Raw genomic sequence first — 26,367 nt, forward strand, 5'->3', positions numbered from 1 at the left:
CTTTATTTTCATGACTATGAAAATTGTAGATTTACACTGGAGGCATCAAAACTATGAATTAACACATGTGGAATTATATACATAACAAAAAAGTGTGAAACAACTGAAAATATGTCATATTCTAGGTTCTTCAAAGTAGCCACCTTTTGCTTTGATTACTGCTTTGCACACTCTTGGCATTCTCTTGATGAGCTTCAAGAGGTAGTCACCTGAAATGGTTTTCACTTCATAGGTGTGCCCTGTCAGGTTTAAAAAGTGGGATTTCTTGCCTTATAAATGGGGTTGGGACCATCAGTTGTGTTGTGGAGAAGTCAGGTGGATACACAGCTGATAGTCCTACTGAATATACTGTTAGAATTTGTATTATGGCAAGAAAAAAGCAGCTAAGTAAAACTTTGAAAGTGTCACCAAGTGCAGTCACAAAAACCATCAAGTGCTACAAAGAAACTGGCTCACATGCGGACTGTCCCAGGAAAGGAAGACCAAGAGTCACCTCTGCTGCGGAGGATAAGTTCATCCGAGTCACCAGCCTCAGAAATCGCAGGTTAACAGCAGCTCAGATTAGAGACCAGGTCAATGCCACACAGAGTTCTTGCAGCAGACACATCTCTAGAACAACTGTCAAGAGGAGACTGTGTGAATCAGGCCTTCATGGTAGAATATCTGCTAGGAAACCACTGCTAAGGACAGGCAAAAAGCAGAAGAGACTTGTTTGGGCTAAAGAACACAAGGAATGGACATTAGACCAGTGGAAATCTGTGCTTTGGTCTGATGAGTCCAAATTTGAGATCTTTGGTTCCAACCACCGTGTCTTTGTGCGATGCAGAAAAGGTGAACGGGTGGACTCTACATGCCTGGTTCCCACCGTGAAGCATGGAGGAGGATGTGTGATGGTGTGGGGCTGCTTTGCTGGTGACACTGTTGGGGATTTATTCAAAATTGAAGGCATGCTGAACCAGCATGGCTACCACAGCATCTTGCAGCGGCATGCTATTCCATCCGGTTTGCGTTTAGTTGGACCATCTTTTATTTTTAAACAGGACAATGACCCCAAACACACCTCCAGGCTGTGTAAAGGCTATTTGACCATGAAGGAGAGTGATGGGGTGCTGCGCCAGATGACCTGGCCTCCACAGTCACCGGACCTGAACCCAATCGAGATGGTTTGGGGTGAGCTGGACCGCAGAGTGAAGGCAAAAGGGCCAACAAGTGCTAAGCATCTCTGGGAACTCCTTCAAGACTGTTGGAAGACCATTTCAGATGACTACCTCTTGAAGCTCATCAAGAGAATGCCAAGAGTGTGCAAAGCAGTAATCAAAGCAAAAGGTGGCTACTTTGAAGAACCTAGAATATGACATATTTTCAGTTGTTTCACACTTTTTTGTTATGTATATAATTCCAGATGTGTTAATTCATAGTTTTGATGCCTTCAGTGTGAATCTACAATTTTCATAGTCATGAAAATAAAGAAAACTCTTTGAATGAGAAGGTGTGTCCAAACTTTTGGTCTGTACTGTGTGTGTGTATATATATATATATATATATATATATATATAATCAACGGGAATAGATATAAATATATATATATATATTTATATCAGCACACAACGATATAAGTAAACACATTATAACAACACACTAATACTGTCCTAACTACACTAGACACAATCCCACTTTCAATATTCAACCCCAAAATCTAACTACACATAATACTCATATACACACCCAACCTGACTCTAAGCTGTCCCTAAAGGAGTAACGAGGGGTTAACACACACTCCCTGCTGCTGGGGCAGGCAGGGTAGCAGTGAAGGGGTATCGAGGGATACCAGGGAATCGGGGGTAGATGATGGGGAGATATAGCAGGGGGGGTATTACAGGGGATAAACAGGGGAGAATCTAGAGGAGCAGGGGTTAACTGTGCATGGGGTACCAGGGGGATACAGGGGTGAATTAGGGTAAATACAGGGGCGTTGGTGGTATAGGGCAGGGGAATAATAAGGGTTAAATGCAGGGGAATCGTTAGTGGTATAGGGGGAATATTAGGGGTTAATGCAGGGGAATCGTTGATGGTATAGGGGAAATAATAAGGGTTAATGCAGGGGAATCGTTTGTGGTATAGGGGGAATAATAAGGGTTAAATGCAGGGGAATCGTTGGTGGTATAGGGGGAATAATAAGGGTTAAATGCAGGGGAATCGTTGGTGGTATAGGGGGAATAATGATACTCAGCCGGTATATGCTCGTTGTCCAGGGGGTGCTCCGACTGGGGGCTGGTAAAAGGTGACTCTTGAGTGTAGCACCGCCGGGCTATTTAAGTTTGACGGCGCTAGCTCCCGATCCCCCAGTGCTGCGGTGCGCATACGGAGATCAGCCACACTGAGGGGCATGGGAACTCTTTGTTCCCATGTCCCTGTTAGGCACACAATCTCCACCTGACGGCATGGAACTTGAGAGGCAGTTGTTGAGGAGTAAGGGATTTTCTGTCAACTTAACAAATACTTTTTTAAGAAGCAGAAAAAAGATAACTAGGTCTATTTATGCCTGAACCTGGCAGACGTGTTTTTGTCTTTCGCAGGTCTTCAGTTTAACCGCTACCCGACCGCCAAACGCAGGATTGCGTCCTGCGGGCGGCCGGGTTATTCCTCGTTGACGCGCCGGCGCGTCATCTCGCGAGACGCAAGATTTCTTGTGAACGCGCACTCACAGGAGTGCGCGTTCACAGGATCCGAAGGTAAACTAGTTGATCTACAGCCTGCCAGCTGCGATCATTCGCTGGCAGGCTGTAGATGCGATTTTTTATTTATTTTTAACCCTTGAAAGGTATGTTAGACGCTGTTTTGTTAACAGCGTCTGATATACCTGCTACCTGGTCCTCTGGTAGTCCCTTTTGCTTGGATCGACCACCAGAGGACACAAGCAGCTCTGTAATAAGTAGCACCAATCACCACACTACACTACACTCCCCCTTGTCACTTATTAACCCCTGATCACCCCCCTGTAAGGCTCCATTCAGACGTCCATATGTGTTTTGCGGATCCGCAAAACACAGACACACAGATCTGCAAAACACGGACACCGGCAATGTGCTTTCCGCATTTTGCGGATTCGTACATTGCCAGAACTATATAGAAAATGCCTTTTCTTGTCCGCAATTGCTCTACAAAAAACGCAGTGTTCGCCCGATCAGGCCTGATCTTGTGCGCACACTTGCGTTCATTCCGCCCCACCGCAGTGACAGAATTTTTTTTTTCTGATCACTGCAAAAACACCATAAAATCGCTGCGGCGCTATAAAGATCACTTTTGAGGGGCATGGCGAGTTTATAGAATATTTTTTATTTTTTTGGGCACAAGTTAGCAGAATTTTTTTTTTTTTTTTTTTTACAAAGCCTCATATTCGACTAACTTGTGACAAAAAATAAAATCTCACATGAACTCACCATACCCCTCACGGAATCCAAATGCGTAAAAAATTTTAGACATTTATATTCCAGACTTCTTCTCATGCTTTAGGGCCCCTAAAATGCCAGGGCAGTATAAATACCCTATAAGTGACCCCATTTTGGAAAGAAGACACCCCCAAGAAATTCCGTGAGGGGCATGGTGAGTTCCTAGAATATTTTTTATTTTTTTTGGCACAAGTTAGCGGAAATTTTTTTTTTTCTCTTACAAAATCATTTTCCGCTAACTTGTGCCCAAAAAAAAATATTCTAGGAACTCTCCAAGCCTCTCACGGAATACCTTGGGGTGTCTTCTTTCCAAAATGGGGTCACATGTAGGGTATTTATACTGCCCTGGCACTTTAGGGGCCCTAAAGCGTGAGAAGAAGTCTGGAATCCAAATGCCTAAAATTGCCCTCCTAAAAGGTACTCATTGGAATTTGGGCCCCTTTGCGCACCTAGGCTGCAAAAAAGTGTCACACAGGAGAAGTAGGGCAATGTGTTTTGGGGTGTCATTTTACATATACCCATACTGTGTGTGAGAAATATCTCTGTAAATGACAACTTTTTAATTTTTTTTTATACAAAGTTGTCAATTTGCAGAGATATTTTTCTCACCCAGCATGGGTATATGTAAAAATACACCCCAAAACACATTGCCCTACTTCTCCTGAGTACGGCGATACCACATGTGTGACACTTTTTCGCAGCCAAGGTGCGTAAAGGGGCCGAAAGTCCAACGAGCACTTTTAGGCTTTACAGGGTTGCTCACAATTTAGCCCCGCCCAAAATGCCAGAACAGTAAACGCACCCCACAAATGACCCCATTTCGGAAAGTAGACACCCCAAGGTATTCGCTGAGGGGCATATTGAGTCCATGAAAGATTGAACTTTTTGTCACAAGTTAGCGGAAAGGGAGACTTTGTAAGAAAAAAATAAAAAAAAATCAAATTCCGCTAACTTGTGCCAAAAAAAAAAAAAACTTCTATGAACTCGCCATGTCCCTCACGGAATACCTTGGGGTGTCTTCTTTCCAAAATGGGGTCACTTGTGGGGTATTTATACTGCCCTGGCATTTTAGGGGCCCTAAAGCGTGAGACGAAGTCTGGAATCCAAATGCCTAAAAATGCCCTGCTAAAAGATACTCATTGGAATTTGGGCCCCTTTGCGAACCTAGGCTGCAAAAATGGGAAAAGTTGTCTTTTACAGAGATATTTATCTCACCCAGCATGGGTATATGTAAAAATACACCCCAAAACACATTGCCCTACTTCTTCTGAGTACGGCGATACCACATGTGTGACTCTTTTTTTGCAGCCTAGGTGCGCAAAGGGGGCCAAATTCTAAAGAGCACCTTTAGGATTTCGCAGGGCATTTTTTACGCATTTGGATTCCAAACTACTTCTCACGTTTTAGTTCCCCTAAAATGCCAGGGCAGTATAAATACCCCACAAGTGACCCCATTTTGGAAAGAAGACACCCCAAGGTATTCCGTGAGGGGTATGGGTGAGTTCATGTAAAAGAAAAATATTTTGTCACAAGTTAGTGGAATATGAGACTTTGTAAGAAAAAAAAATAATATAATAAAAATCATTTTCCGCTAACTTGTGACAAAAAATAAAAACTTCCATGAATTCACTATGCCCATCAGCGAATAACTTAGGGTGTCTACTTTCCGAAATGGGATCATTTGTGGGGTGTTTCTACTGTCTGGGCATTGTAGAACCTCAGGAAACATGACAGGTGCTCAGAAAGTCAAAGTCCGTAAATTCAAATTTTTGCACCATAGTTTGTAAACGCTATAACTTTTACCCAAACCAATAAATATACACTTATTTCATTTTTTTTATCAAAGACATGTAGAACAATACATTTAGAGAAAAATTTATATAGAAATGTAGTTTTAATAGAAAAATTTTACAACAGAAAGGGAAAATTATTGTTTTTTTGCAATTTTTTTGTCAATTTTGATTAATTTAAAAAAAAGTAAAAATGTCAGCAGCAATGAAATAGCACCAAATTAAAGCTCTATTAGTGAGAAGAAAAGGAGGTAAAATTCATTTGGGTGGTAAGTTGTATGACCGAGCAATAAACCGTGAAAGCAGTGTAATGCAGAATTTTTAAAAGTGGTCTGGTCATTAAGGGGGTTTAAGCTAGGGGAGCTGAGCTGGTTAAAAACCTTCCAGGCTCTCCACCCTTAAATAAGATGCTAGAGTTCCTTCAGAAAGGGCTAGAAATGGGTCTCTCTCCAAGCACACTGAAAGTCCAGGTGTCTGCCTTGTCGGCCCTCTTTGACGAACGCTTAGCGTTTAAAGCCGTGTCCAGATCTTCCCTTAGTGTTTCCCAGAGAATAGCCCCTTGGGACCTAAATCTGGTTCTTCAGGCCCTGACAGCCCCTCCCTTTGGATCTATCCATCAGATTTAATATGAAATTCCTTTCTCTAAAGCTATGTTTATTAGTAGCCTTAACTTCAGCACGTAGAGTCTCCGAAATCCAGGCGTTTTCCATAAATCCCCCATACCTGACCCGGCTTTCTTACCTAAAGTGGGTACTAAATTCCATAGATTACAAGAAATTATTCTTCCTTCCTTTTATGATAATCCATCTTCAGAAAGGGAGGTTTTCCATTGCCTGGATGTCAGAAGATGTCTCATTCAGTACCTGAATGAGAATACTGAGTGGAGGAAATCTTCCTCGTTATTTTTTCTTTTTCAGGGAAAAAACTAAGGACATCAGGCCTCAAAGAAGACTCTGGCAAGATGGATTACGTCAGCTATTTCTCTCGCATACTCTTCCTCAGGGAAGGAACCTCCTGAGTGTCTGTGTGCGACTACACAAGGGCTGTATCAATGTCATGGGCTGAAAGAGCGGCGGTCTCTATCGAGGACATCTGTAAAGCTGCAGTTTGGTCTTCTCCTTCTACCTTCTTTAACCATTACCGGTTACAATTGAATTCTTCTTCTGATTTATTCTTTGGAGCTTCGGTGCTATCTGCTGTCATCTCACCCTAGTTTCCTTGGCTCTCTCTCTCTCTCTCTCTCTCTCTCTCTCGTGGTACTGTCGTGGGTGAGGGTAAAATGAAAATTACTTACGGGTAATTAGATTTTCCTGAACCCACAACAGCACCCTTATTTTTTCCTTCCCTTCTTTCTTTTATCCAGGGTGGTAGAGTGTTTTCACGGGTGTCGCAAAAAAAATAAATAAGGGGTTAAAAAGTAAACGAACTTATACGGCGGAGTTCCTCAAGTCAGTGGAAATGTCATACTGAGGGCAGAGAGTAGTCTCTGCCTTTTTGTGCCGCAGGTTTCCCGTCTTTGGGGGCGGATCCATCCTCTCATGATGCTGTCGTGGGTTCAGGCAGATCCAATTACCCGTAAGTAATTTTCATTTTTTTGAACATTCATTATTACACTTTATGGGACAAGGTGACCCAAAAATTGGTTGTTTTTGTGCAGTTTTTATTTTTTATTTTACAGTGTTCACCTGAGGGGTTAGGTCATGTGACATTTTTAAAGCGCAGGTCGTTACAGACGTGGCAATACCCAATATGTAAATTTTTATTTATTTATTTAAGTTTTACACAATAATAGCATTTTTGAAACCGAGATGATGTTTTAGTATCTCCATAGTCTGAGACCCGTAGCTTTTTTATTTTTTGACCGATTGCCTAAGGTAGGGTCTAATTTTTTTGCGGGATGAGGTGACGGTTTGATTGGTACTATTTTGGGGGGTATACGCCTTTTTGATCGCTTGGTGTTGCAATTTTTGTGATGTAAGATGACAAAAATGCCTTTTTTTCACACAGTTTTTTTTGTTTTGTTTTTATGGTGTTCACCTGAGGAGTTATGCCATGTGATATTTTTATAAAGCTGTTTGTTATGAACGTGGCAATACCTAATATGTATTTATTTTTATTATTTGTTTCACTTTAGAACAATAATAGCATATTTGAAACAAAATAAATGACGTTTTAGTGTCTTCATGTTCTGAGAGCTATATATTTTTATTTTTTTTGTGAGATTAGGTGACAGTTTTATTGATACCATTTTGTGGGACATTTGGTCCGCTTGGTGTTGCACATTTTGTGATGTAAGGTGACAAAAATGGGATTTATTTTTATGGTGTTTATCGGACAGTGTGGATCATGTGATATATTTATAGAGCCGGTCATTACGGACGCGGTGATACCTAACATGTTTTTTTATTTTTATTTTTTCATTATAAAATAAGGGGAAAGGAGCGTTTTTAATTTTTTACTTAAAAACTTTAATTTTTTTAAATTAAAAACACTTTTTTTTCTCTTTACTTTATTGCTTACTTTCACTTTTGGGGGTCTGATCCTCTATGCAATGCATTACAATACATCTGTATTGTAATGCATTGCCTGTTAGTGGATTACACTGTCATGCCCTGCTCTGAGGAGGTCGGCCAGAATAGCAGCACGTGTTTAGTATTTTGTTTTGGAGCCGTGCTGGATCCGCCTCCCATCAGGTGCACTGGGTGAGGTCATTAGTTTAAATAGCACTCCATCCCAGTGCTCTGAGCGGGTGATAGAAATCATTCTGGCCTTGGAAGCATGGATGGAAGATTGTCTGTTCCAGCTCTGCAGAGATAAGTGTGGTTTCAGTTTTTTGTTGTTTGCTTTCTTTGTTGTGTTGGTGTCATCTCTCCCATCCAGGTTATGTGCAAGCAGGCTGCTCCTATTCCCCTTTTCACCATCTCAGGGAATCTAGGGTGTTTTAGCCCAGGCTCGAGGACACTTCATTCCTACCATCTAGGTCTGAATGTGGGCTGAGCAGAGCAGGGAGAGAAGTCAGGGATTTGCTAGGAGGTGACCCTTTGCCCTGCTTCTCGCCTAGAGCCTGGTTTGCGGGTTTATCTGTATGTCTGTTATCCCATCCGGCGTGACACATACACTAATAGGTTGCCTAGGAGACTGGCCTGAGGCTGGATCTCCTGGAAACCCGTAGAAGGCAGGTCCCGATGCCGTGCAAGGGTTGCCTTCTTACACATCGGGTCCCTGCCACAGCAGTGCGAGGACTTGATGCGCTCCCTCACCCGACACAAACCCCTTCTATGTCGCGGTCAGCGCGGACCGCGGCATAGAAGGGTTTGATCCGCCAGCATTGGCTTTTACAGCGATGCAGGGGCCCGGCTATCAGGCACTGCCAGACCCCTGCAGTGATCATTCGCGCACTGCTCCGGTGCCCGCCAGATCACCATGACGTACTATTACGTCAAAATGTAGTACGTCACATGTCGGTAAGGGGTTAAATTACAAAAAACACACTTGCCATTTTGCTTGTACTGTTAAATAATGTGTACCAAACCCCTGACTTTTCATTCATAGGCCTCATAATAAAATGTCTGAGAAATGGAAGAGTGCCAAACGAAAGACCCATGCCTCGTCCTCCCAGAGAATTAGCAGTATCAGTACCTGCCAGGAGTAGTAGTAGTTGGCTACAGTTCTCCCTGGCTCCTAATAATATTGAGGACACAGAGGATGGAATTGTTGACTGGGTGGTTCAGTGTTTAGACTATCATGAGGAGGAGATTCGGGGGAGGGGGGGGGGGGTCACCCCATGCATAGCTGTGTTTGTGGTAGTAGGAGTAGTGGCACCTGTAGCTGTACTGGTGATGGTAGGGGCAGTGGTAGCAGCAGTGGAACTCAAGGCAAGTATAAAGAAGGTAATCTGGAGGGGGCTAGGAAGCCCATGATGACATATCACAGTTTTCATGGTCGGGAGGTTGAGGACTATTACAATGATTGTGTGTTGGACAGGATCTGGGAGCTAGATCAGGGTGCTGAGAAGAAGGTAACATCAGAGGAAGAGGATGGTGCCAGTGGCAGCAATACAGAGTGAAGGCAACTGTGAGGAATATGGGTCATTATTTAATTGCAGCCATGATATTCATCTGATTCACCTTTGTCAGTGTTCCTGCAAAATAAGTTCTCACTCCAACCATATGCGTGTCAGATAGCAGAGGTAGTTAACTCCACAGGGGTTCTGACTTCAAGGAGGCCTCATGCGTACGAATTCACACCTCAACCAGCCAGTACAAAGGCCAGCTAATTCTGATGATGATGATGATGTATAGTCTTGTGTACACGCAGTCCTACCCTTAGGGCCTCGATGCGCTTAGCTGGCTAATTCAAGAAGAAGGCATGACACTTTGCCATGGGCCGTAAAGGCCCAGAGAATAACGCACCTATTCCAGAGACCAATTTCCTAGCACTTATCAAATGGAGAATCAAGAAAAAGGGAGGGAAGGTAGGAGGATCTCAAGGTTCAAAGGGTTCGGACGAGATATAGAGAATGTGAAGAGAACAAAATTAATAAACGTGAGGAAAAAGTATCTTTAAAATAGAAGGGACATTACCACCCGTGAATTTATAGACAAAAATTTACGAAAACTCCCAAAATTATATGAACCAAAATAAGTGTTATATAGGAAGATCAAACGCCTGTTTGAAAAGTAAGGTTTTCAGTGCACGTATGAATGAGAGAAGACGGAATCATTTTCAGGGCCAGAGGTAGGTGGTTCCAAAATCTGGCCCCTTGAGCCGAAAAGGATCTACCTCCACGTCTGATCTTGTTAACTTGCGGGATGTTAAAATTCGCAGAGTTACTAGACCTCAATTTCCTCAACGGGGTGTACCTGGTGAATTTACGTCGCAGGTACAGGGGCCCCACACCATGGAATACCCTACGCATGAAGCATCCAATCTTGAACATCACCCGTTGTTGGACGGGGAGCCAGTGCAAGGCATTAAGAGAGGTAGTGATATGCTCTCGACGGGCAGCTCCTACAGGAAAACCTCTCTGTAGGGGGTCTCAGCCCTTGCCCAGATCTATCATTTCCCCCCAGACATTATGGAACCGGCGGTTCATAAGGAATTATGAATCGCCCGTCTATCCCAGACATAAGTCAAATATATTTATGTGATCCTGGGGCTCCAGTTTAAAAGGCTTGTGCCAGTAAGCGGGCGTGTCTTTTTCTGAAAGGGGGTCACATCGTGCCATGTATTTGGAGAGACCTGGAAACTGCTGACATCACTGCCCCCACGTGACTGCAACCAAGGACTATTCCACCATCATAACCCAAAGGAACATTCATCTATCCGGTAACTGGCTTGTACTCTGTGTAATCCTGTTTGTACCATACTACCTGTATTCATATCCACTGTATATATTCTTTGTGTATAGAGTATTATCTAGTGTGCCCTTAAAGCGATTAAATATATAATTTATTCTTGTGCTGTCTTGTATCTCGATCACGAATCCCCACATCCGTGTTTTGGCCTAGTTATAAGCTACCGCGGTGTGGTTTCTCACCCCATATAATCCGGACTGGGCTGATATCAAACGAGAAGCTGGTGGCAGGTTTCCCGGGCTGAGTAAGCTCTGTTTCACTGGGGCAGTGACCAGGCTCCCTCAACTTGTTGCCTCTCTGAGCCGTGTGGACAGAAGGAGTCGGTGTAAACTGTACCAAGCTGACCTTATTCGCTCCTCCGGGAGGGCGTAACGTCACACCTTGGTAACCAGTGACCATACTGTGTCTCGTGAGCTCTACATAGTTGTCGTCAAGCGGGCACGAGGGGTGGTATTTGTCACAGCAACATACAGTTAGAACCTCCCAAAACCTGCCAGGGCCAGATCAGCTTCTAGTATTGTCAGCTTGGGAACTGGTGATGCTGATGATACTGAAAACATGCCAGACCTAAAACAAGCTCGCCTGCAGCTAGCTCGGTGTGTAGTGTGCAAGTATCTCTTGTCTGTCAGTTTTTCTCCACGGTGCTGGAAAACGAAATGGAATCGATAATGGAATGTGTGGCCAAGAAACAACTCTGCTTGCACAAGTTGCTGGTGGTGCAGTCTCTGTGGAGATACCTGGCTAATGGCATGTGCTCAGCCTCACTAGAAGTTATATAGCTGGCATTATTTAAAAAGCCATCCCTGCTTTGTACTCTCAAGTGGCGGTGAATGTAGGCCACTCCTGCAATTCTAGCTTGTGCAGCAAAGGTGCACACAATGGACACCTGGAGCAATGGTTACGGACTGGAACAGTTCATCCCTTTCACAGCCCATTAGATCAATGTTTTTTGCAGCGAGGCAGCACTGTAGCAAAAAGGCCAGGTCCTATTGACACCACCACGTTTGTTCCAACACCAGGCACTTATCGGCCTCCTCCATGGAAATCCTCCTGTCCCAAACAGAAGCAGTGCAGAACATCGCTCCCGTTCCCCCTTCTTCCTATGATGTGAAGCGTTGCCATGCCGTTTTACAGCTGATCTCCCTGGGTGATAGTTGCCAAATACTTTCTAAAGTGCATCAAGAAGCAAACAACCGCGCTGGCTGTCTCCTCACCTAACCTAATGGTCAGAGACAATTGCAGGAACATTGTGGCTGCTTTGTATTTGGGAGAAATAAGACATGCTCTCTGAATGATGCATGTGATAAGTCTAGTCTACCCTCAGCTCCGTTATGTGTGCCCGCTCCTGTGTGTCCATCTTCCAGTAAATGTTGTTTTCTCCTTTGCCGGCACAGGCATGGTCACCTGCTTTACTGCAGCCAATGACTGGCTTTAGTGGTGATGTGTTTCTTGTGGACATGTTACCCCTAAATCCAGTCATTGGCTGCAGCAGAGCAGATGATTATGCCCAATCCTAGGAGGTAAACAAGCCACGGACGTAAAGAACTTTGGCTTACCGGCTTCACACCCCTGGGACGGCCAGCAAGGGTAACATTTGCAAAAACAATGTGGGAGAACTTGCAAAATCGCAGGGTTTTCAAATACTTCTGTTCCTGACTGTATACTGGAGACCTGAAGATATTTGGGTCAGATAACTCCTGACCGATCATTTTTGGTCATCTTTTCAGGTCATATAAAACCTTCTACATGACTTTTCCAACCGTCTGATGACTTCTACAATATTTGTTTCACAGCTTGTGAATCCGGGTGAAGATCTGAACAATATTAATCCTACAGAGACATATGTGAGAGGAGATGCGCAGAGTACAGAGGACATTCCTACAGAAAACCGCCCAGGTGAGTAGTGACCAATAAGTAAAGCAGAGAGGTCTCTAAGATTCTACTCCTTCACTGGATGATATAATTTTATGTTACATTTTTAGGTTCTGTCTTCTGTCAGTTTTTTCAGCGTTATATTCACTGATTCAGCTAAAATTCTAATTAAATATGGATGGAAATGTGACAGCGTTAATGGTGATATACAGTATATATATGAAATATATATAGTCCATCTTTAGGAGAGGTCATTAATATCAGATCGGCAGCGGATTCAACTCCTGGCAGCCTTGTCGGTCAGATGTATTGGGAGGACACAGTGCTCTGCGCGCTCTTAGGCCTCTTCCTGCCCATGCAATGTGACGTTCATCAGTCATATGGCCTAGGCACAGATTAGTCCCATTCCAGTGAATGGGTCTGAGCTGCAATGTCAAGCATGGCTACTATTCAACAGGTGGGGGTGCAGGGTGTCGGACCCCCGCTGATATTGATGACCTGTGCCGACAAAAAAATTGTAGAACCACTTTAATGATTTGTAAATGATAAGAAATGAAAACAAAATATGCAAAACATCTTGCCTTTATTCAGTATTGAGTATGAAAGCCACGTGCATAAATACATTCACTTACACGCCTTGGCATCCTACCGATGAGGTTACTAATGATTGTCTGAGGAATGTTCTGCCATGCTGAATGCATTTGGGCAAGGAAATCATCAAGATCTGTTGCTGGTACCTACAGTATCTCACAAAAGTCAGTTCACCCCTCATATTTTTGTAAATATTTTATCTTTTCATGGGACAACACTGAAGATCTGACACTTTGATACAATGTTAAGTAGTCAGTGTACGGCTTGTATAACGGTGTAAATTTGGTGTACTCTCAAAATAACTCAACACACAGCCATTAATGTCTAAACCACTGGCAACAAACGTGATTACAAACCTAAGTGAGAATGGCCAAATTGTGCCCAAAGTGTCAATATTTTGTGTGGCCACCATTATTTTCCTGCACTGCCTTAACTCTCTTGGACATGGAGTTCACTAGAGCTTCACAGGTTGCCACTTGAATCCTCTTCCACTCCTCCATGACGACATACGTCAACTTCTTTGATCGACCATGACGAGGCCTGTTCTGAGTGGAACCTGTCCTCTTAAAGCGCTGTATGGTCTTGGCCCCCATGCTGCAGCTTGCAATTGCTGATTTTCTGGGACCTTACGCCAGGTGTTTATCCACGTCCTCCTCAATGGACATCCTCCTATCCCCAACAAAAACAGAGCAGATTGTTGCTTCCACTTCTTCTCCCTCCTTTTATATGTGCAAATTGAAGCATTGTCATGTTGTCTTTCGTGTTTTTCCTTTTTTTTTTTTTAGTTTAGATAAATACCTTTCCTAGCGGGGTACCCCCTCTAATACTACCACCCTGCCTGTTTTTTTAAAATATTGCTCCTACGCCCACTGTGCCCCCCTGCAGTTTTTCTGCTCAGTATGTTAATACTCAGCATTGCTACAGGGAGGAGGAGACGCCAGGGTTTCCCAATGGGTGTCTTCTTCTCCCTGGCTGTGCCACGATCCATTCACAGCGAAGAGCGTCACAGCCAGAGAGAAAGAGACGCCCATTGAAAAACCCTGGCGTCTCCTCCTCCATGTACCGATGCTGAGTATTAATATACTGACTGAGTGGAAAAACTGCGGGGAAGCACAGCGGGCCGTGCGATACTTGAAAAAAACAGACAGGGTGGTAGCATCAGCGGGGAAAGGTATTTTTTCCCCACGCCTCCACAACGGCACTTACCTGGAGGTTGGACCGCCTTCTCAGGGACAGGAAACAATTAGCGAGATCAGCCAATAAAGGGCCCCCTCCCTCTTACCTCTCCAGTTGTTTCCTGTCCCTCAGAAGGTCGGGATCGCGGATCAGCAGCGAGCGCTGCCTTTATGTAAGTATTCCCGGCTCTGCCGGAGGGCCGTTGCAGGAGGAGGGTTCGCGGGATGTTGCCTTGTTCCATCCCTCCCTCCTCTCTGTGTAAATCCGGGCGGACGCTGGTGGCCCCAGGCTTTTTTTCTCCCGTGTCCTGGACCGGCAGATTTCTGGGCAGCAGGGGGCGTTACTGGCCTGAGAGACGCTTCCCCATGTGACTCCTCCGTGCGCCGTGCTGGTTGGGCAAAGTTACGTCGGGACGGCGGCACGCACGGGGGCGGGGCTATGACGCAACCTGGAACCAGGAAGTTGAAATACAGAGCGGGCTGCCGGCGTTTCCAGCAGCCATTAAGCTCTGTCCTCCGGCAGCATGTCCCTGCAATCTGGATCCGAGGCCCCTGAAAAATCCACAGATGCTCCCAGGCCCTCAAGCCCGGTAAGCCTCCTCCCTATTACTATTAGTATTGCTTAAGGGACACTCAGGTGTAATTTTCTTGACTCCCTCCTACACTTATCTTTGGTGGCGTTTTTTTTTTAAATATCCCTCAAATACTTACTATGGCACTTTAATTTGTGTCTCATAGGAGAGAGACGTCTCAAAAAAGGAACCGTCTATCAAAAAGAAGTGTCCTATCTGCAAAAAAGCGCTTTCTAGTTCTCACAAGAAGATCTTATGTCAAAAGTGCTGTGATAAGGTGGTTTCAGATGAATCCCCTTTACTTATTGAGAGTCTCAGAACCATTATTAAAGAGGAAGTGGGGGCTGCAGTAGAAGCAAAAATGACTACTGTTCCGCCAAAACCCTCTACGTCAAGTACTTCCATTATTGAGCAAGATTCGGACGTAGATGAAGGGGAAGTCACTGCCGACTCAGACTCCTCTATCTCTGGCGACGTCTATAGAAAGCCTCTCTGTTCTATTGAAGAGACAGATTCATTACTAAAAACCATCCGGGCCACAATTAATTTAGAGGAACCTAAGGAACCACTATCAGTGCAGGACCAGCTGTTCGCTGTCTTTCCGGTCCACAGCAGTATTAAGACCTTAATCCTTAACGAATGGAAAAATTCTGAGAAACGACAGGCGGCATCAAGGATTTTTAAAAGAAAATATCCTTTTTCGGAAGAGGATTCAGCTACCTGGGACAAGACCCCTAGGGTGGACGCACCAGTGGCAAGAATCTCTAAGAAGACAGCACTGCCCTTTGAGGATTTGGGCTTACTCAAAGACCCAATGGACAAAAAAAGGTGAGAGTCTGCTTAAAAGAACATGGGAGTCCTCTACTGCGATTCTAAGACCCGGAATTTCGGCGACTTATACGGCCAGAATCTTGTCCTTATGGTTAGGTCAGTTGGAAGAACACATCGAGGCAGGCACCCCAAGAGAAGATATTCTAGCCTCTATCCCCGTGTTGAAACAGGCCGCAAACTTTATGGCGGACGCTTCTGCAGACATAGTAAAACTGTCAGCCAGAACAGCTGCCTTGTCCAATGCCTCTCGTAGAGCCATCTGGTTGAGAACCTGGTCGGGGGATATGGCATCAAAGAATAAGTTATGTGCCCTACCTTGCGAGCGGGATAGAGTGTTTGGCACGGCACTTGATGATATATTGGAGAAAGCATCGGATAGGAAAAAAGGCTTTCCCACGGAATCAAAGTTCTTTCATCAGAGACGTTCCTTTCGGCCCCAGAAACGTAGTAGACCTGATCAAAAGAAAAAAGAATCAGGGGCGCCGTGGCAGTCATCTAAAGGAAGAGGGAAGGACTTCCTATTTAATCCCGAAAAGTCTTCCCGGGCCACTATTTCCCAATGATGCCAGAAGAGCGGTAGGGGGAAGGCTAATGCATTTTTATTCAGCTTGGGTAAAAATTCAGGCCTCCCCTTGGGTACTGGGGTTTATAAAAGAAGGCTACTGTCTGGAATTAATCCGCATCCCCCCAGACCGTTACATGGAAAACTCCAGACTCAAGGGAAAAAATCAGGAAGCAATGGACCAGCAAATATTGCTTCTCCTGGAGAAAAGAGCCATTATTCCGGTACCAGTCGGGGAACAGAAGAAAGGTTTCTACTCTCCCATATTTCTGGTGAAAAAACCAAACGGTACCTTCACGGCAATAATAAATCTAAAGACCCTAAACAGATACGTGGTTTACAAAAAATTCTAAATGGAGACGGTGAGGTCAGTGATCAATCTTCTACAAAAAAATTGCTATATGGTGACAGTAGACCTGGCGGATGCCTATTATCACATCCCAATCCAGAAGAAAGACCAGAAGTTTCTGAGAATAGCGGTTTGGTTCAAGGGATCTCTCCATCATTATCAATTTCAAGTTCTCCCATTCGGCCTCAGCTCTGCCCCGAGATTGTTTACAAAATTCATGGTGGAAGTAGCAAAATTCTTTCACCTAGCAGGAATTTCCTTCATACCTTACCTAGACGACTTTTTAATTACAGCCCCGTCAGAAAGTCTTCTTCGGTGCCACCTTCAAACAATTCTTTTTACCCTAGCCGACCTGGGTTGGATAATAAATCACCAGAAGACCTGTCTTCTTCCCTCACAAGAAAAAACATTTCTGGGTGTTCTGCTGAACTCACACCTTATGATCTCTTTTCTGCCGGAACAGAAAAAAAGCAATTTAATTTCCAGTATCAAGAGTTTCCAAAGACAAAGGATAACCTCCTTCAGGGAAATAATACCAATATTGGGACTCATGACGTCAACAATTTCATGTGTAAAGTGGGCTCAGCACCACTCAAGGTCACTCCAAGCCTTCCTGTTAGAGAATTTGTACAAAAATCAATTATCTCTGAACAAGAAGATAAAAATCCCATCATATCTAAAGATGAACCTAACCTGGTGGATGAAACTGTCAAACTTATCCCGAGGGTTAGAGTGGAGACAGACGGACTTATTAGTCATCACCACCAATGCCAGTCAACAGGGCTGGGGGGCCCACATGAATGGGAAAATGACACAAGGGTCCTGGAAGACAAAGCTACAACAAGCTTCATCGAATATAAGGGAGCTAAGTGCAGTCTGGGAAGCCATAATAAAAATTTTCCCTTATATCCATCTGAAAAACATGAAAATCCTATCGGACAATTCTACCATGGTAGCTTACCTAAACAAGCAAGGGGGAACGAGAAGCCGCTCCCTGTCCCTAGTTGCAAGGAAGATTCTAGATTGGGCCAAGAAAAACCTAAACTCTCTATCAGCAGCCCACGTAAGAGGGAGAGAAAACAATTGGCGGACTTCCTAAGCAGGGATTGACTACAGCCGGGGGAATGGAGCCGGAACCATCAGATCTTTGCCCAGATTTGTGCCAGATGGGCACTCCAAAAATCGATTTATTTGCGACAAGGAGAAACAGACAAGCCGCGGGCTTCTTTTCCCTATCCTCTCTAGACCGACCCCTTGCAGTGGATGCCCTGTCATCACCCTGGCCTCAGGATCTTCTTACCCTTTCCTCTAATACCCTAGGTCATTTCCAAGATCCTGGAAGAGAAGGCTCAGGTTCTCCTGATCACACCCTACTGGCCCAGGAGAACGTGGTTCTCTACACTGAAAAACCTAGCAGGAGAAGAGTACTGGTTGCTACCACCCCGACCAGATCTGCTTCTCCAGGGACCAGTAATGCATCCCAGAGTCAGCCAGCTTCGCTTGACGGTCTGGAAACTGAAAGAAGCATCCTAAGAGGGAAAGGGTTCTCAGAGTCTGTAATCTCCACGCTGTTGCAGAGTAGGAAACCTCTTAACGTCTAAAATCTATTTAAGGACCTGGGAAACCTTTCTACGTTTTGGGAACAACAAGTGGGATCCCTCCAGCGAGCCAGAGGTGACCCTGATCTTAGACTTCCTTCAGACAGGGATTGATAAAGGTCTATCCGTAAGTACCATTCGAGTCCAAGTAGCAGCTTTGAGTGCTTTTCTAAATATCAAACTTTCAGATTTAAGTGTAGTCAAAAGATTCCTTAAAGGGGCAAGTAGAATTCGCCCTAGGCTTAGATCTTCTGTCCCTCCTTGGGACTTGAATCTGGTCCTATCCAGGCTAATGCATCCACCCTTTGAACCCCTCGGGGAAATTTCCTTGAGAACATTAACACTCAAAACAGTTTTCCTATTAGCAATCACCACTGCAAGAAGAGTAGGAGAAATCCAGGCTTTCTCTATTTTGCCTCCATATCTCACGGTCTTAGACGACAGGATTATATTAAAACATGCTCCAGAGTTCCTTCCCAAGGTAGTATCCAGGTTTCACTGTCAACAGGAAATCGCTCTCCCCTCCTTTTGTTCCCAGGCGACATCAGATAAGGCAAAATTGTTTCATAATTTGGATGTTAGAAGGTGCGTACTTCAGTATTTGAGTGCAACGGATGTTTTGAGGAAGTCGAACCAGTTGCTAATACAATATCTGGGACAGATGGGACAGATCTGGGACTTCACAGAGGCGAAGCAGCCAGCAAAACCTCCATCTCCAGATGGATAAAGGCATGCATTACGTTAGCCTACGAAACTGAGGGGACCGCTCCACCTCCTTCACTGAAAGCTCACTCCACCAGAGCATTGTCAGCATCCTGGGCCGAAGGTGCCCCAGCTTCATTGGACGAGATCTGTCGAGCAGCGACATGGTCCAACCCGCGTACTTTCTTTAAGCATTACAAGCTGGATGTTTCCACCAATAGAGACTTGTCCTTTGGCCGCAAAGTCTTATTTGCGGTAGTCCCACCCTAGTTAGGTATCCTATGTTATTCCTCCAGGTAAGTGCCGTTGTGGAGGCGTGGCGAAAATACATAAATTACTCTTACCAGTAATTGGATTTACCTTTAGCCTCCACAACGGCACGGGATTCCCACCCGAAAAAGTGTTCAGTATGTAGATAGTTCTACATATGTTTTTGCTTTATACTCTTTGAGGAAATAGGAGTAGTTACCTTTTTTCTTTTTTTTTTTTAGCACAATATGAAGTTTTGAAGTGCTTCTATTATGAGTGAGTTTATCTCTGTTGTTTATGTTTATACCTCATTAAATTACTCCTTGTTTTCATGCCTATTCTGAGTCCTAGGTTATTAACTGGAGAGGTAAGAGGGAGGGGGCCCTTTATTGGCTGATCTCGCTAATTGTTTCCTGTCCCTGAGAAGGCGGGCCAACCTCCAGGTAAGTGCCGTTGTGGAGGCTAAAGGAAAATCCAATTACCGGTAAGAGTAATTTATGTCTTTTCCAAACGCCTCCACGGCTGGCACGATTGACAGGAGGATTAACCTGCCTCCCCAGGGACATGGAAACAATGTGGAGATCTTTAAATAGCCTCCTCCCCTTACCTGCTCCAGTTGTTTCCTATCCCTCTGGGGATACGTGGAGATGCTCCTGCTGGAAAAAGATCTCCGGCAGGATAGTTTATTTCTTTGAAACGCCCGGCTCAAGATCCATAAGGAGAGTGTGGAAGGGCGGGTCACGTGGCAGACGAGATCTTGCAGCAGACTGCCTTCCGGTCGTAGGAAACCCCTTTGTGTGAAATGTCTTGAAAAGATTGTGTCTAAAGAATCTCCTTCTCTTCTGGATAATATTAGAAGTGAGCAGTGCTGTGTGTACCTTTTTAAGTTAGCATCCAGAAACCATCCACTTCCATGTCTGTTATGTCCACACCCTCTGAAGTTGATCTACAAGAGGATGATTTTGATGAAGGGGAGTTACCTTCTGGATCCGACTTTGAATCCTCTGAGGACGAGTCTGGTTGTCCACTTTGTTCCATAGTGGACACCGATTCCCTATTAAAAACAATAATGGCGACTTTAAACCTAGAAGAATCTGAACAGCCAAACTTCTGTGCAGGACCTTATGTTTAGAGGGTTGGGAGAAAAAAGGATTTCTGTCAGATCCCAGAAATTTTCGTCAAAGACGAAATTTCAGCTCATCCTCAAGGGGTAGACAGGATCAGAAAAAAAGAGGTTTTTCATCCGGATGGCAGAGGGGTAGAAGAAGAGGCAAAGGTTTTCTCTTTAACCCCAAAAAATTCCTCCCAGAAGTCTACAAATCAATGATGCCAGAAGCAGGGTGGGAGGAAGACTAAAGAAATTTTTTCCAGCTTGGGAAAGAATTTCCAGGTTCTCCTTGGGTATTAGATGTAATATCCGCAGGTCTCAAACTAGAGTTTTCTTCCATACCTCTAAATGTTTTCCAGATCACCAGAGAGTCGAAAACAATTCAGTCTTTGCTCCTATACCAGGTAATGATACTGCTTCATAAAGAGGCCATTGTTCCAGTCCCTCCAGGAGAAGAGAGAACAGGTTTTTATTCTCCAGTGTTTCTAGTAAAAAAAAAAAACAGCTCGTACAGAGCAATTCGAAATCTAAAAGGCCTAAATCTTAATCTCCAGTACAAACGTTTACAAATGGAGACGATAAAATCTACGATAAACCTGCTAAGGAAGGATGCTTTCACGGCGACTCTGGATCTGACCAATGCATATTATCACATTCCAATATGCAGCGGTCACCAAAAGTATTTAAGGTTCGCAATTTAAAAGAGAAAAGAAGTGTTCCATTTCCAATTCCAGGTCCTTCTTTTTGGCTTCACATCAGCTCCGAGGGTCTTTTAAAAAAAATTGCAGATTTACATAAAAAAGGGATACTGGTCATCCCCTATTTAGACTATTTTCTTATTGCTGCAGAGTCGAAAGAGACACTAGAAAAACAATTAAGTATTGTACAGCAGGATCTAGAAGGACTAGGATGGATGATAAATCTAGAAAAATCAAATCTTCGTCCCGAAAGAAGGAAGATATTTTTGGACATGTTATTGGACTTTCTTTTCTTCCAACAGAAAAACTAAAAAATCAACCAGGAAATTTCTCTATTCCGCAGCAGGAGAAAGTGACTATTCGAATGGTAATGAAGGTATTGTGTCTAATGTCTTCTTCAATTCCAGCTGTAAAATGGGCACAAGCGCTTTCCTGCACTGTCGCTGGCGGCGACAGATTCATTTGCACCTTGTAGGAGCTGCACGCGTCCTGTTTCTTTAAGGGTTCGTGCACGCCCCTGATTCTGCCTTCTCTCCAATCCTGGCCAGTTACCACCTTTTATAAGGGTGCTTCCCCCTTTCTGTGATGCCTGAGCAATATTGTCGTTTTCTACAGCGAAGGTTCCAGCTTGTTGTTCCTGTGTTGATATCCTGCTTCCGACCTTAGCCTGTATCCTGACCTCGTCTCTGCCTGATCCTCCTGTACCTCGCTGCTCTCAAGTGTATGATTCGGATTGTCGACCACTCTGTCTGCTGTTTAGCTTGTTTCACCTGCTGCACCTGAGTTACTCAGCTCTGCTATTCTAACAGCTCCAGCTCTGCTAAATAACTAACTCGGCTCTGCTTCATCTGACTCTGCTGCTGCACTCCTTCCATCCAGTAACAGCTCGCTCCACCTGCCTGTATCCACAGTGCTTGCACTGGGGCGTTCTGGCCTGCTCGGCCAGCTGCCACTTAACCAGGACCACTCTTGCGGTAACGACCTGGTTTCTCCCCTGCAGCTAAGACCAGCTTCCTGCATCTTGGAGCGGGATAAAGGGTGAAAACCAGGGGAACACTTAGATTCCTGCTCCCAAGTTTGGCCCAAAGCCAAACCGGTAAGTGACACAGCGGGTCCACACATGTAGTTGGTGACAATGGAATGAACATTGTCGCTGCATTTCATTTGGGGGAAATAACACATGTTCCCTGTATGGCACACATCATAAATTTAGTGGTGTATACATTTTTGAAAAAGCAACGTGTCTTGCAGATGATGTTGGTCATGTCCAGGGGACTGTCCAGCCATTCTTATGTGGCTAAAAAGGCCCTTCTGAAATAAATGGTCTGCCTTTGTACCGTTTGAATTCCACCTTACATATGCTGAAGCATTGCTATGAGCAGCATAAAGAGATTAATGATTTACATGATGCATGAGACCACCACAGCAGAGCATATGTTATTTTGGGCGCAGGCAGTGACAGCTCATCAGGGCCATGTGTAGCATCCTCAACCCCTTCGAAGATGCCACCAGAGGAGGGAGAAGCATTAACATGGCATCACCCTGATACTTATATTAGAACAAATGCTCACGCTGATGTAACAAGGACTAGCTGAAGGGCGACAACCTCCACAGCTTTCTGGGGATCCTGTAGCTGATAGGAAACTGGATTGACGAAGTTGCATACAAGAGGAAGTGGAGGAGGAGAAGTTTCTGGTGCAGGGGGACATGGAGTTTTCCCAGGCACAGATAGGAAAGGAGGTTGGCACTCGGTATGATATATATGCTGCTGCTGATGATGACGATGACTATGACATTGGCCATGACCAACCGTGCAGTGGGGTCTTAAAGAACTGGGTCCTCGGGCATGCTGGTGAGCATGACAAACTGCGTGCTTGGTTGCCTACATGTTGGCAAGCATGTGGTTAGCTTTAAGCAAAGTGATGACTACTGGATAGCCATACTTTTAGATTATTGCAATCAAAGCAAAAAGGGGAGAATGTTTTACTGATGCCTGTCATCTGCATCTCCAACCTGGCTGAGTTAGAGACCTTCTACCCTCTCTGGTGGTGCTACCCCTACAATAAGTCTCAGAAGGCACAGCAGCAGCCAATTTAGTTTTTTTAATGTGATGGAAGTTTTTTAAATGCTGTGCCAACCTGACGCATATCGGCAAAAGGACAAGCATTGCCTGAACTACTGGGTTCAGTCGTACCTTGACTGTGCCCTTTCTTCTGCACATAGCCTGTCCCCTGACTCCATATACTTCTGGGAGGGAGGCAGATTGTAATAGTGGCTGGAACTGGCCCAGTTTGATATCTGTACTATCTTGTCCAGCCTCCAGTGCAGGTTATTCAGTGTGGCAGGTGGCACCGTCAAACACCTCCAGTTGATGCCAAGGAGTAGATCTGCCAGAGAGTCATACACAGATTATCAGGCCAATGGGAGCAGATTCCATTATGGTCAAATGTATTTGTTCCCGGGGCGGGGCCTAACGGAGCATGGCATAACACGCTCGTCCCGGAGCTCCTGCTAGGATCCTGACTTCCAGCCTGTCCATAGCAAACCACCACTGTCCAACTTAACTTTAAGGGGACATCTAGCTCCACAGAGGTGCACTCCTTAACCAGAGGCCATCAGAATGCCAAGAAAGGGCAAAACTCTGATGAAACCAGAGCATGAGGCACGGATGCAATATGGCGCAGACAAGGAGGAGAGTGCGCCTGTTACAGCATGCCATGAGATAGCAGCGCGCCCGGAGAAGTACGCACATAAGCCTCGAAAGAGCTTGAAGGAGAGGTGGGGAGATTCGGAGAGGGCTCAATCTGCGTCAGAAGGGAAGGAAAGTTCATCAGAAGATGAGCAGACAGTGCAGGGGTCCCAGCTATCCCATAAGCAGCAATATAGTGTAGAATCAAAAGCACAAGGTCAAGAGGAGGAGACAGCAGAACCCACTTTGAAAGATGTAATGGCTGCCATAGCAAGCTGCAATAACACCCTTAAAAGTTTGAATATACAATTTGGTAGCCTTAAAGAGGACCTTTCTATCATACGTCATGATCTGCACAAAGTGGCAGAATGAGTCAAACTGCTCCAAAAAGCAGCCAAAGTAACCGCCAAAGATATCGCTACATTATATGCTAAAACGGATGACCTTAAAAACCGGTCACGCCAGAATAATATCATGCTTGTTGGGGTGGCAGAAACAGCGAAGGGCGTGAATGCTACCGAATTTATTGAAAAGTGGATAGCTGAAAAGTTCAAAGACAAAGGCCTATCGTCCTTATGTGTGGTGGAGAGATCACATTGCGTCCCTACAAGACCGTTGCCTTCTTGACGCCCACCTCACCCAATCCTAGGAAAGTGTTGCACTATAAAGATAGAGACACAGCGATCCAGGGACCACTCGGAGCTCACGATAAACGGCGTACAGGTCTCCATATTCCAGTATTATTCATCTGAAGTACAGAAGAAAGCCTGCTTCGTGGAAATAAAAAGACGACTCCGTAGATTACAAATATAATGCTCCATGATGTTTTCAGCCAAGCTGAGGGTAGTCGCCGTAGGATCCGCGAGTAGTACCGTTATATTCGTACCGGTGCGAGTTTTTAACGTACTTGGGTACAGGACTGAAGTTTGCAGTAGAGATTGTTGGGCTAGGTTTTTATGGTTAGCCCTATGTTATGAAAGTAATATTGGAAAATCTGAATACATTTTGTTTTCACTGAGGCGGGAGGGTACATTCCAGTATCGGCATGCTTATATGGAAGAAATGGCAGTTTTGGGATGGGAAAATGTGGACAACTGGTAAACACTTATGTAAATTGAAAGAATGTAATGGCGTCTATGACTGAAGTGATTAGTTGGAATGTGCAGGGAATAGGCAAAGAGGCTAACAGGCTAACAGAAGACATGGCATATTTAGATATTTATTGAGATACTAGCCAGCCATCTGCTGCCTACAGGAAACGCATATGACCAAATCAAACGTGCAATTTCTCCAAAAATCTTAGGTTGGCTATTCTGTGCACTCGGTCTTCTCCGCATTTTCCAGGGGAGTGAGTATACTTGTTAATAAGAATATACGCTTCAAATGTATACTGGAATTTGTGGATGTAGAGGGGAGGTTCATATGTGTCCACTGTTACCAGCACCATCTTCATTCCATTAATCGCACAATCTATATTCCCCCGCCATACACCTCAGTGCTGCTGAAAATGGTGCTAGAGTTTATGGCGGAATATCCTGACATTCCAGGCTTGATAGTTGGGGATTTTAATAATGTCTAGTTCTTCGTAAATTACAAGTGCAGAGTGTCGACTGGAATGGAAGCTCTCTTTTAGGAGGCAGATATATGGAGGGAAATGCACCCAGGGGAAAATAAATTTTCTTGCTGCTCGTCCACGTACAGTCAGGTCCATAAATATTGGGACATCGACACAATTCTAACATTTTTGGCTCTATACACCACAATGGATTAGAGATGAAACGAACAAGGTGTGCTTTAACTGCAGACTGTAAGCTTTAATTTGAGGGTATTTACATCCAAATCAGGAGGGTAGAAATTGCAACAGTTTGCATATGTGCCTCCTACTTGTAAAGGGACCAAATGTAATGGTACAGAATAATAATCATAAATCAAACTTTCACTTTGTAATACTTGGTTGAAAATCCTTTTCAGTCAATTACAGCCGGAAGTCTGGAACGCATAGACATCACCAGACGCTGGGTTTTATCCCTGGTGATGCTCTGCCGGGCCTCTACTGCAAATGTCTTTAGTTCCTGCTTGTTCTTGGGGCATTTTCCCTCCAGTTTTGTCTTCAGCAAGTGAAATGCATGCTCAATCGGATTCAGGTCAGGTGATTGACTTGGCCATTGCATAACATTCCACTTCTTTCCTTCAAAAAACTCTTTAGTTGCTTTTGCAGTATGCTTTCGGTCATTGTCCATCTGCACTGTGAAGCGCCGTCCAATGAGTTCTGAAGCATTTGGATGAATATGAGCAGATAATATTGCCGGAAACACTTCAGAATTCACCTTGCTGCTTTTGTCAGCAGTCACATCATCAATTAATACAAGACAACCAGTTCCATTGGCAGCCATACATGCACACACCATGACACTACCACCACCATGCTTCACTGATGAGATGGTATGCTTATGATCATGAGCAGTTCCTTTCCTTCTCCATACTCTTCTCTTCCCATCACTCTGGTCCAAGTTGATCTTGGTTTCATCTGTCCATATGATGTTGTTCCTGTCATGGAACCATGAACCAGACGTACAACAAGAGATAAGTGGAAATAGGAAGGCTTTATTGAAAATCAAGCTGTAAGCAAGAGTCCAAACGGATGGCTAAACCGAAGCAGGGTCTTGCGTAGCCAGAGGTCAGGAACCAGAAGGGTAGTCAGACGAAGCCTAGATCAGGAACCAGCAGGGTAGTCAGACGAAGCCAGGATCAGGAACCAGCGGGGTAGTCAGACGA

At 44.5% G+C, this 26,367-nt stretch overlaps 1 pseudogene; it reads left to right on the forward strand.

Moving 5' to 3' along the window:
* The window catches only part of LOC122940390, a 1,294,760-nt pseudogene that overhangs the window by 233,554 nt on the left and 1,034,839 nt on the right, over positions 1 to 26,367 (forward strand).

This window comes from Bufo gargarizans, chromosome 6 (assembly GCF_014858855.1).
Source record: "Bufo gargarizans isolate SCDJY-AF-19 chromosome 6, ASM1485885v1, whole genome shotgun sequence".
Taxonomy (NCBI): Eukaryota; Metazoa; Chordata; class Amphibia; order Anura; family Bufonidae; genus Bufo; species Bufo gargarizans.